The sequence below is a fragment of the Salmo salar genome, chromosome 09 (genome assembly GCF_965601325.2).
Source record: "Salmo salar chromosome 09, fSalSal1, whole genome shotgun sequence".
NCBI lineage: Eukaryota > Metazoa > Chordata > Actinopteri > Salmoniformes > Salmonidae > Salmo > Salmo salar.
This window is the reverse complement of record NC_138299.1, coordinates 100,547,754-100,561,389: the sequence shown is the minus strand read 5'-3', so window position 1 is coordinate 100,561,389 and position 13,636 is coordinate 100,547,754.

Genomic DNA, 13,636 nt, shown 5'->3' with positions numbered 1-13,636 from the left:
TTGTATTGTGTTTGTGTTGTGTGTTGTTTTTGTATTGTTTTAGGTATTGTGTTTGTATTGTGTTGTGTATTGTATTGTGTTTGTATTGTGTGTTTTGTATTGTGTTTTGTATTGTGTTTTGTATTGTATTGTTTTGTATTGTGTATTGTGTTTGTATTGTCATTTGTATTGTATGGTGTTTGTTTTGTGTTATGTATTGTATTGTGTTATTTTTTTGTATTGTGTTTTGTATTGGGTTATGTATTGTATTGTGTTTGTATTGCATTTTGTGTTTGTATTGTGTTTTGTATTGTATTGTGTTTTGTATTGTGTTTGTATTGTGTTTTGTATTGTGTTTGTGTTGTGTATTGTGTTGTGTTTGTATTCTGTTTGTATTGTGTTTGTATTGTTTTTGTATTGTGTTTTGTATTGTGTTTGTGTTGTGTATTGTGTTGTGTTTGTATTCTGTTTGTATTGTGTTTGTATTGTTTTTGTATTGTGTTTGTATTGTGTGTTGTGTTTGTATTGTTTATATTGTTTTGTATTGTGTTTGTATTGTGTGTTGTGTTTGTATTGTTTTATATTGTGTTATGTATTGCGTGTGTATTGTGTTTTGCATTGTGTTATGTATTGTATTGTGTTTGTATTGTGTTTTGTATTGTATTGTGTTTGTATTGTGCTTTGTATTGTATTGTTTTGTAATGTGTTTGTATTGTCATTTGTATTGTATTGTGTTTGTTTTGTGTTATGTATTGTATTGTGTTATGTTTTGTATTGTGTTATGTATTGTAATGTATTGTGTTGTGTTTGTATTGTGTTTTGTATTGTATTGTGTTTTGTATTGTGTTTTGTATTGTATTGTGTTTGTATTGTGTTTTGTATTGTGTTATGTATTGTGTTTTGTATTGTGTTTGTGTTGTGTGTTGTGTTTGTATTGTTTTATATTGTGTTACGTATTGCGTTTGCATTGTGTTGTGTATTGTATTGTGTTTGTATTGTGTTTTGTATTGTGTTTTATATTGTGTTTTGTATTGTGTTATGTATTGTATTGTTTTGTGTTATGTATTGTATTGTGTTATGTTTTGTATTGTGTTTTGTATTGTGATATATATTGTGTTTGTATTGTGTTTTGTATTGTATTTTGTTTTGTATTGTGTATTGTGTTGTGTTTGTATTCTATTTGTATCGTGTTTGTATTGTTTTTTTTATTGTGTTTGTGTTGTGTGTTGTGTTTGTATACATTTATATTGTGTTACGTATTGCGTTTGTATTGTGTTGTGTATTGTATTGTGTTTGTATTGTGTTTTGTATTGTATTTTGTATTGTATTGTGTATTATGTTGTGTATTGTATTGTGTTTGTATTGTGTGTTTTGTATTGTGTTTTGTGTTTTGTATTGTATTGTTTTGTATTGTGTATTGTGTTTGTTTTGTCATTTGTATTGTGTTTGTTTTGTGTTATGTATTGTATTGTGTTATTTTTTGTATTGTGTTTTGTATTGTGTTATGTATTGTATTGTGTTTGTATTGTGTTTTGTGTTTGTATTGCGTTTTGTATTGTGTTTTGTATTGTGTTTATGTTGTGTATTGTGTTGTGTTTGTATTCTGTTTGTATTGTGTTTGTATTGTTTTTGTATTGTGTTTGTATTGTGTGTTGTGTTTGTATTGTTTTATATTGTGTTTGTATTGTGTGTTGTGTTTGTATTGTTTTATATTGTGTTATGTATTGCGTGTGTATTGTGTTTTGCATTGTGTTATGTATTGTATTGTGTTTGTATTGTGTTTTGTATTGTATTGTGTTTTGTATTGTATTGTTTTGTAATGTGTTTGTATTGTCGTTTGTATTGTGTTTGTTTTGTGTTATGTATTGTATTGTGTTATGTTTTGTATTGTGTTTTGTATTGTGTTATGTATTGTGTTGTGTTTGTATTGTGTTTTGTATTGTGTTTTGTATTGTGTTTTGTATTGTATTGTGTTTTGTATTGTGTTTTGTATTGTGTTATGTATTGTATTGTTTTGTGTTATATATTGTATTGAATTGTATTGTGTTATATTTTGTATTGTGTTTTGTATTGTGTTATGTATTGTATTGTATTTGTATTGTGTTTTGTATTGTATTGTGTTTTGTATTGTGTTTGTGTTCTGTATTGTGTTGTGTTTGTATTCTATTTGTATTGTGTTTGTATTGTTTTTGTATTGTGTTTGTGTTGTGTTTGTATTGTTTTATGTTGTGTTATGTATTGCATTTGTATTGTGTTGTGTATTGTATTGTGTTTGTATTGTGTGTTGTATTGTGTTTTGTATTGTATTGTCTTTTGTATTCAATCAAATGTATTTATAAAGCCCTTCTTACATTAGCAGATGTCCCAAAGTGCTATACACTTTGGGACATCTTCTGGCTGTGCCGGGTGGAGATTATAACAGAACATGGCCAAGATGTTCAAACGTTCATAGATGACCAACAGGGTCAAATAATAATAATCACAGTGGTTGTAGAGGGTGCAACAGGTCTGCACCTCAGGAGTAAATAGTCAGTTGGCTTTTCATTGCCAATCATTCAGAGTTAGAGACAGCAGGTGCGGTAGAGAGAGAGTCGAAAACAGCAGGTCCGGGACAAGGTAGCACGTCCGGTAAACAGGTCAGGGTTCCATAGCCGCAGGCAGAACAGTTGAAACTGGAGCAGCAGCAGGTGGACTGGGGTGGACTGGGGACAGCAGGTGGACTGGAGACAGCAAGGAGTCATTAGACCAGGTAGTCCTGAGGCATGGTCCTAGGGCTCAGGTCGTCCGAGAGAACAGAGGAAAGAGAGAAAAGAGAGAAAGAGAGAGAGAGTTAGAGGGAGCATAGTTAAATTCACACAGGACACCAGATAAGACAGGAGAAATACTCCAGATATAACAGACTGAACCTAGCCCCCCGACACATAAACTATTGCAGCATAAATACTGGAGGCTGTGTTTGTATTGTGTTTTGTATTGTATTTTGTATTGTGTTTGTATTGTGTGTGGACCCCAGAAAGAGTATAGCTGTTGCTTCATCGACAGTGAATACTAGGGATCCAACTACACTGAACTAAAATATAAACACAACATGTAAAGTGTTGGTCCCATGTTCCATGAGCTGAAATAAAAGAACCCAGAAATGTTCCAAACGCACAAAAATATTATTTCTCTCAAATTTTGTGCACAAATTTGTTTACATCCCTGCTACTGAGCATTTCTCATTTGCCAAGATAATCCATCCACCTGACAGGTGTAGCATATCAAGAAGCTGATTTAACAGCATGATTATTACACAGGTGCACCTTGTGCTGGGGACAATAAAAGGCCTCTCTAAAATGTTTTGTCACACGATAACGCCACAGATGTCTCAAGTTTATATCTTGATTGTGTGTGTAGGAAAGGGAGGTGGTGGGATGGTAGAGAAGGCACACATATGCAAGCAAAATTGAAATGATGATGATACTGAAAATTACCCAAAGATTACATAAATGAGTGCTGGGTCAATTCCTCCAACCCAATGGGCTAGGTTTATGTCACAATCCAAGACACGGGGTTGTTTTAACCCAGCAATATAGTCTGGAGGGATCTTTGTGTGGCACAAAATGTCACATCACACACGGCTATGAATGACTCATGTCATGGGTAGTGATTCTATAGCGTGACTGGAGACATTTCCAACTGGGGAGTTGACCTCACGATACGATACAGTATGTACTGGGATTCTCACGATTTTAAATGTATTGTGATTCAATTCTGTGATTTTATTGCGATTCGATGTTCCAAACATATTTTTGCCCACCATATGTCTGCTGCAGAGAGACGAGTGAGAGCCATGAGAAAACAAGTTTTGATCAGTCATGGAAATATAAGTGCTGAAAACCAATTGGCTCCCTATTTAAGAAGATGGAGAACAAGCTATGACGTAAAAAAATACTGTCGTTTTGGTGCAAGTTCAGCCAATTAGCGCACAAAATAATATTGTGTCAAAACAATACGATAAGATATATCGTCAAAAATAATATTCTGATATGTAACTATAGATTACCCCCCCCTCCCCCATCACTAGTTACATATGGTTTTGTAACTTGGTGGCTTGCTTGGTATGGAGAGACCAGTGTGTCCCCAGTGCTCACATAAGAACTCTATAAAGCTTCAGTGTTTGATCATGTGTAGCCTATTCCGTTGTGCTACTGTACTAAATACCTGAATGTCAGTCTGCATGCACATTATTTATGTCTTCTCCCTTCTCTTCCTGACTGATAGGATGTTAATTATGTTGATGGAGGGCTACAGTTTTGCTTGCGTCCCAAATGTCATCCTATTCCCTATATAGTGCCCTATGGGCCCTGGTTAACAGTAGTGCACTATATAAAGAATAGGGCGCCATTTGGGATGCACTCTTAGTCATAAAAAGCATATGGGTATGAAAAAAAAGGTAATCACTCTCATTTATGGATGGTTCCATGTCATAACAACATCCCAGCTAATTGCTTCTTCTCATTTTGAGCAGCACTGGTACAAATCCAGCCTTTGTAAGGGGCTTGTTAAGAGTCAAATAATTAATTACACTCTATCTCAGTCTCTCGCTCTCTCTCTTTCTCTCTCTCTCTTTCTGTCTCTCTCTCTCCGTCTCTTCTTTCCTATCCCCCCCCCCCCCCCCCACCCTGTGACTCATCACCAGCATTTAATCAGCATGTTAAATGCATGTCTGAAAATGGCTGATTAGGTTTTGTGTGAAAATTGAAAAGTAACTCCAGCACAGTGGTGATCTTGATGCTCAACAAATGTACTTTATTTTGTGACTGATATAGATATTATACATCTACAGTGCCTTAAGGAAGTGGATTAAATAGATTTTTGACAAAGTGAAAACCTGTTTTTTGACATTTTTGCAAATGTATTGAAAATTAAATACATAAATATCTCATTTACATAAGTTTTCACACCCCTGAGCCAATACTTTAGAATCACCTTACAGCTGCTTGTCTTTCTGGGTAAGTCTCTAAGAGCTTTGCACACCTGAATTGCACATTATTGAAGTTGGTTAACAGGCATTTTCAAGTCTTGCCATGGATTTGGTGGCGGATTATTTTAGGCCGATATTCAACATCATTAAATGTTAACATTTTGATGACAACATTTCCCAGAGACAGCCGTGTATGTATACATTTTAAAATCAAACATTGAATGTGACTTTTTTTTTTACCAATCTATAATGGTAGGTTGGCCAGTAGGTTGCCTGGCAGGTAGGAGTGTTGGGAAAGTAACTGGAAGGTTGCTAGATCGAATCCCTAAGCTGACAAGGTAAAAATATGTCATTCTGCCTCTGAGCAAAGGCAGTTAACCCACTGTTCCTCGGGCGCCGTGGATGTTGATTAAGGCAGCCCCCCCGCACCTCTCTAATTCAGAGGTGTTGGGTTAAATGAGGAAGACACATTTCAGTTGAATGCTATCAGGTATACAACTGACTAGGTATCCCCCTTTCCCCTCTAATAATGTTATTTGAATGGTAGATCTCTTGATAAACTGTGGAAAATTAAGAAAGTATTGGCCTACTCACAATACAGGTGAATGCATAATCCAATAGGAGTGTGTGCATGCATTGGTGCTACAGATGACAAACAGCTGTTTGTCTTTGTCACGCCCTGACCTGAGAGATCCTTTTTATGTCTCTATTTAGGTTTGGTCAGGGTGTGATTTGGGTGGGCATTCTATGTCTGTGTTTCTATGTTTGGGATTGCTTTGTTTCGGACGGGTATGGCTCCCAATCAGGAACAGCTGTACATCGTTGTTGCTGATTGGGAGTCATACTTAGGCAGCCTGTTTTTCCTTTGGGTTTTGTGGGTAGTTTTCCGTATAGCTTCTGTGCCTTATGGAACGGTATAGTCGTTGTTTGGTTTATTTTTGTAAGTGTTCACTTTTCTTCAAATTAAAAAGATGAGCATTCATATTCCCGCTGCGTTTTGGTCCTGTGTTCCCGACGACCGTTACAGATCTACCCACCAAAAACGGACCAAGCAGCGTGGAGGGGAGCAGCACCAGGAGTGGAGGAAGCAGCGTGCTCGGGAGGTGATGGCATCCTGGTCGCTGAAGGAATTGGAGGGAAGAATAGACTGGACTTGGGAACAGCTATTTGACCATTGCAACAACCTGCCGGGGAAGCAGGTGGAGGTGAAGAGGCAGCCCCAAAAATTCTTTGGGGGGGGGCACACGGGGAGATTGGCGGAGTCAGGCGTTAGACCTGAGCCAACTCCCCGTGCTTACCGGAAGCGGCGTGGTACTGGTCAGGCACCGTGTTATGCGATAGAGCGCACGGTGTCTCCAGTGCACACTCATAGCCCGGTGCACTACATCCCAGCCCCCCGCAAGTTCCATGCTAGAGTGGGCATCGAGCCAGGACGGGTTGTGCAGGCCGTGCGCTCTAGACCTCCAGTGCGTCTTCAGGACCCGGTCTATCCTGTGCCTGCGCCCAGAACCAGGCCTCCTGCATGTCTTCCCAGCCTGGTGAGTCCTGTGCCTACGCCCAGAGCCGCCCGCCAGTCCTGTGCCTACGCCCAGAGCCACCCGCCAGTCCGGCGCCGCCAGAGCCGCCCGCCAGTCCAGCGCCGCCAGAGCCGCCCGCCAGCCGGGCGCCGCCAGAGTCGCCCTCCAGTCCGGGGCCCGCTGCGAGGGTCCCCAGTCCGTGGTCGGCGGCAGGAGATCACGCTCTAGGGGAGCCAGTGAAGTGGGGTGAGCCAGTGGTGGAGCGGGGTCTGCGTCCCACTCCAGAGCCTCCACCGCGGAGAAATGCCCACCCAGACCCTCCCCTATAGGTTCAGGTTTTGCGGCCGGAGTCCGCACCTTTGGGGGGGTACTGTCACACCCTGACCTGAGAGAGCCTTTTTATGTCTCTATTTAGGTTTGGTCAGGGTGTGATTTGGGTGGGCATTCTATGTCTGTATTTCTATGTTGGGGATTGCTTTGTTTCGGCCGGGTATGGCTCCGAATCAGGAACAGCTGTACATCGTTGTTGCTGATTGGGAGTCATACTTAGGCAGCATGTTTTTCCTTTGGGTTTTGTGGGTAGATGTTTTCTGTTTAGTGTGTTAGGATACCTGACAGGACTGTTTGGCTGTCTGTTTTTCTTTGAAGTGCCTTTTTCATCTAAAATAAAAGATGAACAAATTCCATGCTGCACCTTGGTCTACTACTTCAGACAGCCGTTAGTCTTCCATTTGTGACTGATATTAGCCTACTGATCAACAACATTTGCAAATAAGTATCTTTTAATAAAAAAATAAAAAACATTTTCATTTAACTTTTTATTTAACTTGTCAGTTCAGTTCAGAACAAAATCATCACTCCAGCATGTCACGCCTGTATGGAATGACATCATATACACTGCTCAAAAAAATAAAGGGAACACTTAAACAACACAATGTAACTCCAAGTCAATCACACTTCTGTGAAATCAAACTGTCCACTTAGGAAGCAACACTGATTGACAATACATTTCACATGCTGTTGTGCAAATGGAATAGACAACAGGTGGAAATTATAGGCAATTAGCAAGACACCCCCAATAAAGGAGTGGTTCTGCACAGACCACTTCTCAGTTCCTATGCTTCCTGGCTGATGTTTTGGTCACTTTTGAATGTTCACTCTAGTGGTAGCATGAGACGGAGTCTACAACCCACACAAGTGGCTCAGGTAGTGCAGCTCATCCAGGATGGCACATCAATGCGAGCTGTGGCAAGAAGGTTTGCTGTGTCTGTCAGCGTAGTGTCCAGAGCATGGAGGCGCTACCAGGAGACAGGCCAATACATCAGGAGACGTGGAGGAGGCCGTAGGAGAGCAACAACCCAGCAGCAGGACCGCTACCTCCGCCTTTGTGCAAGGAGGAGCAGGAGGAGCACTACCAGAGCCCTGCAAAATGACCTCCAGCAGGCCACAAATGTGCATGTGTCTGCTCAAATGGTCAGAAACAGACTCCATGAGGGTGGTATGAGGGCCCGACGTCCAAAGGTGTGGGTTGTGCTTACAGCCCAACACCGTGCAGGACGTTTGGCATTTGCCAGAGAACACCAAATTCGCCACTGGCGCCCTGTGCTCTTCACAGATGAAAGCAGGTTCACACTGAGCACGAGACAGACGTGACAGAGTCTGGAGACACCGTGGAGAACGTTCTGCTGCCTGCAACATCCTCCAGCATGACGGGTTTGGCGGTGGGTCAGTCATGGTGTGGGGTGGCATTTCTTTGGGGGGCCGCACAGCCCTCCATGTGCTCGCCAGAGGTAGCCAGACTGCCATTAGGTACCAAGATGAGATCCTCAGACCCCTTGTGAGACCATATGCTGGTGCGGTTGGCCCTGGGTTCCTCCTAATGCAAGACAATGCTAGACCTCATGTGGCTGGAGTGTGTCAGCAGTTCCTGCAAGAGGAAGGCATTGATGCTATGGACTGGCCCGCCCGTTCCCCAGACCTGAATCCAATTGAGCACATCTGGGACATCATGTCTCGCTCCATCCACCAACGCCACGTTGCACCACAGACTGTCCAGGAGTTGGCGGATGCTTTAGTCCAGGTCTGGGAGGAGATCCCTCAGGAGACCATCCGCCACCTCATCAGGAGAATGCCCAGGCGTTGTAGGGAGGTCATACAGGCACGTGGAGGCCACACACACTACTGAGCCTCATTTTGACTTGTTTTAATGACATTACATCAAAGTTGGATCAGCCTGTAGTGTGGTTTTCCACTTTAATTTTGAGTGTGACTCCAAATCCAGACCTCCATGGGTTGATAAATTGGATTTCCATTGATTATTTTGGTGTGATTTTGTTGTCAGCACATTCAACTATGTAAAGAGAAAAGTATTTAATCACATTATTTCTTTCATTCAGATCTAGGATGTGTTCCCTTTATTTTTTTGAGCAGTATATATAGACACTGCTGTTAGTTTGACAATATAAAATAACATCTATTCAATGACAACTTATCAAACGTAACATCATGATTTGTGATCACAGATGATTATGAAACTATCGTTCCTTTTTTTTTTTTTTTTAGCTGTAAAGCTGCATTTCCAAAAACTCAGCTTCCCAGGACGAAATTTAAGAAACAACCCAATTGGCTAGTTCAGCAATCTGTCAAGAAATGGGCGGGTTGTAACCAACGTTCCCTCTAAGTTATGTGCGTGGGTCGCGCAGATCCCCCTCGGACTGCCGTGCATAAGAAATATCACCTGTGAACATTTGTTCATATCCTTTGCTAGTTAGTGAGTTATTAGCCCAGTTATAGTTAATTTCTAGTCAACATTGGTGGAGTGGTTGTTTCCTAAAAGATCACAAAACATATGCATTTCTAGACTTCTTCGAAAAGCCAGTCAGGTAGAGATTTTTTTTTAATGTCTTAAAGGGGACAGTGTTGTAATTTGAGACAAGCTTGAATAAGCTTAGTAGTGAATAGACAGACGTAAGCATGTATCTTTCTCTCTAATAATGGTATGAGAATAATGAATTTTATTTTGTAAAGTGGTTTCTTTCATCAAACACAACATCATGTTCAGTCACCTCCTTGTCTAAAGGACAAGTGAATAAACAGGTTAATGTCAAGCCCTGCATGTTTTTTTCAGAAGTCTCATGGAATGTAGGCCAACATTGAACACCACACATTGGCTGCTACTGTAGTCTGTTAATGACAGAACAGCTATTTCCATGTTAAAATGTTATGGGATGCATTTTCTCCATTGTTTTTGATGGTAGGTAACTGGTAGGCAGGCCTACATTATAATCAAATAGCCACAGCAGCCTATTTGACCACTGTTAAAACTGTAACGTAAAGCGGGTACAGCCTCAGTGTTCACAGTAAAGTTGCACAGAATTTTCACAATGTTCAATGGAGGGAACATTGATTGTAACTTGATCCTACTGCTACGGTTGGATAGAGTGAGGCTGTAACGCCACTCCCTTTCACATCTCTCTCCGTTGATCATTTCACTTGTTGCTGTTTACTGCTACTATAAGAACTAACACAATGGTGATGACCTTTGCTACCAAGCCATAAATGTGCATGATATCTAACAAGGAGAGCGAAGGTAAGGAAAAAGATGTCTGTCTGAATGATTCAACTCTGCCCATAGTTTGAGAAGTGAGAACCCACACACACACACGCTGATCTACAACTTCATGGTTCCATAAACATGCATTAAGATTCTTAGGCAGCTAAACCAACTATTATTTATGCTTTTTTAAACATTATTATTATTATTATTTTTTTTTTACCAATTTACAAATAGGTGCCCTTCTTTGCGAGGCATTGGAAAACTTCCCTGGTCTTTGTGGTTGAATCTGTGTTTGAAATTCACTGCTTGACTGAGGGAACTTACAGATACATTTACGTGTGGGGTACAGAGATGAGGTAGTCATTCAATAATCATGTTTAACATTATTTTACACAGAGTGAATCCATGCATCGTATTATGTGTTCTTGCTGAGCAAATTTTTACTCCTGAACTTATTTAGACTTGCCATAACAACAGGGGTTGAAATAATACTTAATGACACAAGACATTTCAGCTTTTCATTTTTAAATAATTTGTTAAAAAATCAATTTCAAATTCAGGCTTTAACAACGACAAAATGTGAAAAGAGTAAAGGGGTGTGAGTACTTTCTGAACGCACTGAGGCCTTTTGTATTACACAGCGGCGTGTCCCAAACGGAATCCTATTTCCTATAATATAATATGGGCCCTTAGTCAACAATAGTGCACGATGTAGGGAATAGGATACTATTTGGTATCAGACAGCATCTCAGTAAGAAAGGTTATGCCAGGAGTACGTTAAGGTTCCGTTTGTTACAAAGTGCCAACACAGCAATTGAAACCTCTTTTGCTTGAATTCATTATAAAAACATGAATATGTTTGAAGGACTCGTACCACTGTATGTGTAGTTCATCTCTTTCCAATCTGCCCTTCCCCCAGTCTACACCTCTACACCTCTACACCAATCTGCCCTTCCCCCAGTCTTCACCTCTACACCTCTACACCAATCTGCCCTTCCCCCAGTCTACACCTCTACACCAATCTGCTCTTCCCCCAGTCTTCACCTCTACACCTCTACACCAATCTGCCCTTCCCCCAGTCTTTACCTCTACACCTCTACACCAATCTGCCCTTCCCCCAGTCTATACCTCTACACCTCTACACCAATCTGCCCTTCCCCCAGTCTTCACCTCTACACCTCTACACCAATCTGCCCTTCCCCCAGTCTTCACCTCTACACCTCTACACCAATCTGCCCTTCCCCCAGTCTTCACCTCTACACCTCTACACCAATCTGCCCTTCCCCCAGTCTACACCTCTACACCAATCTGCTCTTCCCCCAGTCTTCACCTCTACACCTCTACACCAATCTGCCCTTCCCCCAGTCTTCACCTCTACACCTCTACACCAATCTGCCCTTCCCCCAGTCTACACCTCTACACCAATCTGCCCTTCCCCCAGTCTTCACCTCTACACCAATCTGCCCTTCCCCCAGTCTACACCTCTACACCTCTACACCAATCTGCCCTTCCCCCAGTCTTCACCTCTACATCTCTACACCAATCTGCCCTTCCCCCAGTCTTCACCTCTACACCTCTACACCAATCTGCCCTTCCCCCAATCTTCACCTCTACACCAATCTGCCCTTCCCCCAGTCTACACCTCTACACCTCTACACCAATCTGCCCTTCCCCCAGTCTTCACCTCTACACCTCTACACCAATCTGCCCTTCCCCCAGTCTTCACCTCTACACCTCTACACCAATCTGCCCTTCCCCCAGTCTTCACCTCTACACCTCTACACCAATCTGCCCTTCCCCCAGTCTACACCTCTACACCTCTACACCAATCTGCCCTTCCCCCAGTCTTCACCTCTACACCTCTACACCAATCTGCCCTTCCCCCAGTCTACACCTCTACACCAATCTGCCCTTCCCCCAGTCTTCACCTCTACACCTCTATACCAATCTGCCCTTCCCCCAGTCTTCACCTCTACACCTCTACACCAATCTGCCCTTCCCCCAGTGTACACCTCTACACCAATCTGCCCTTCCCCCAGTCTTCACCTCTACACCTCTACACCAATCTGCCCTTCCCCCAGTCTTCACCTCTACAGCTCTACACCAATCTGCCCTTCCCCCAGTCTATACCTCTACACCAATCTGCCCTTCCCCCAGTCTTCACCTCTACACCTCTACACCAATCTGCCCTTCCCCCAGTCTACACCTCTACACCAATCTGCCCTTCTCCCAGTCTACACCTCTACACCAATCTGCCCTTCCCCCAGTGTACACCTCTACACCAATCTGCCCTTCCCCCAGTCTTCACCTCTACACCTCTACACCAATCTGCCCTTCCCTCAGTCTATACCTCTACACCAATCTGCCCTTCCCCCAGTCTTCACCTCTACACCAATCTGCCCTTCTCCCAGTCTACACCTCTACACCAATCTGCCCTTCCCCCAGTCTACACCTCTACACCAATCTGCCCTTCCCCCAGTCTTCACCTCTACACCTCTACACCAATCTGCCCTTCCCCCGTCTTCACCTCTACACCTCTACACCAATCTGCCCTTCCCCCAGTCTTCACCTCTACACCTCTACACCAATCTGCCCTTCCCCCAGTCTTCACCTCTACACCAATCTGCCCTTCCCCCAGTCTTCACCTCTACACCTCTACACCAATCTGCCCTTCCCCCAGTCTACACCTCTACACCATACAACGAACGAGTTAGAGGAGACATGAAGAATACTGATGTTACACACACACACACACCACACACACACACACACACACACCCCCACACACACACACACACACCACACACACACACACACACACACCACACACACACACACACACACACACCCACAGAGACACACACCCACAGACACCCACACTCCCACAGACACCCACCCACACACACACACACACACACACACACAGAGACACACACACCCACAGACACACACACACACACACACACACACACACACACACACACACACACACACACACACACACACACACACACACACACACACACACACACACACACACACACAGAGGGACGGTGGACCACAGCTCTATTCTACTCCTTCTGTGTAGCAGTTCCTCCTCTCTACGCTTAAACAGACAAATAAAGCTTTTCATTGTTGCTGCTTAGTGCTCATGTCGTTCAGTCAGTTGAATTCCTTTGGACAGGAAAGGAAAACTAACTACAGACATACTAAGAAAAACAAGCCCTCATACCAAACATCCTGGGAAAGATATCCAGCCCAGCTCTGTTCTAAAGTTGATCTTTCTTTCAGGGACTCAACAAAGTCATGTTGTAAATTTGACTGGCTGGGTGTTGTTTTCCTGGCTGGGTGTTGTTATCCTGGCTGGGTGTTGTTATCTTGGCGGGTTGTTGTTATCCTGGCTTGGTGTTGTTATCCTGGCGGGTTGTTGTTATCCTGGCTGGGTGTTGTTATCCTGGCTGGGTGTTGTTATCCTGGCTGGGTGTTGTTATCCTGGCTGGGCGTTGTTATCCTGGCTGGGCGTTGTTATCCTGTCTGGGTGTTGTTACCCTGCTCTCATTTCCACAGAGATCTGACAGAACTGTGCTGATTGGAAGATAGTTACAGGGATTTATAGAT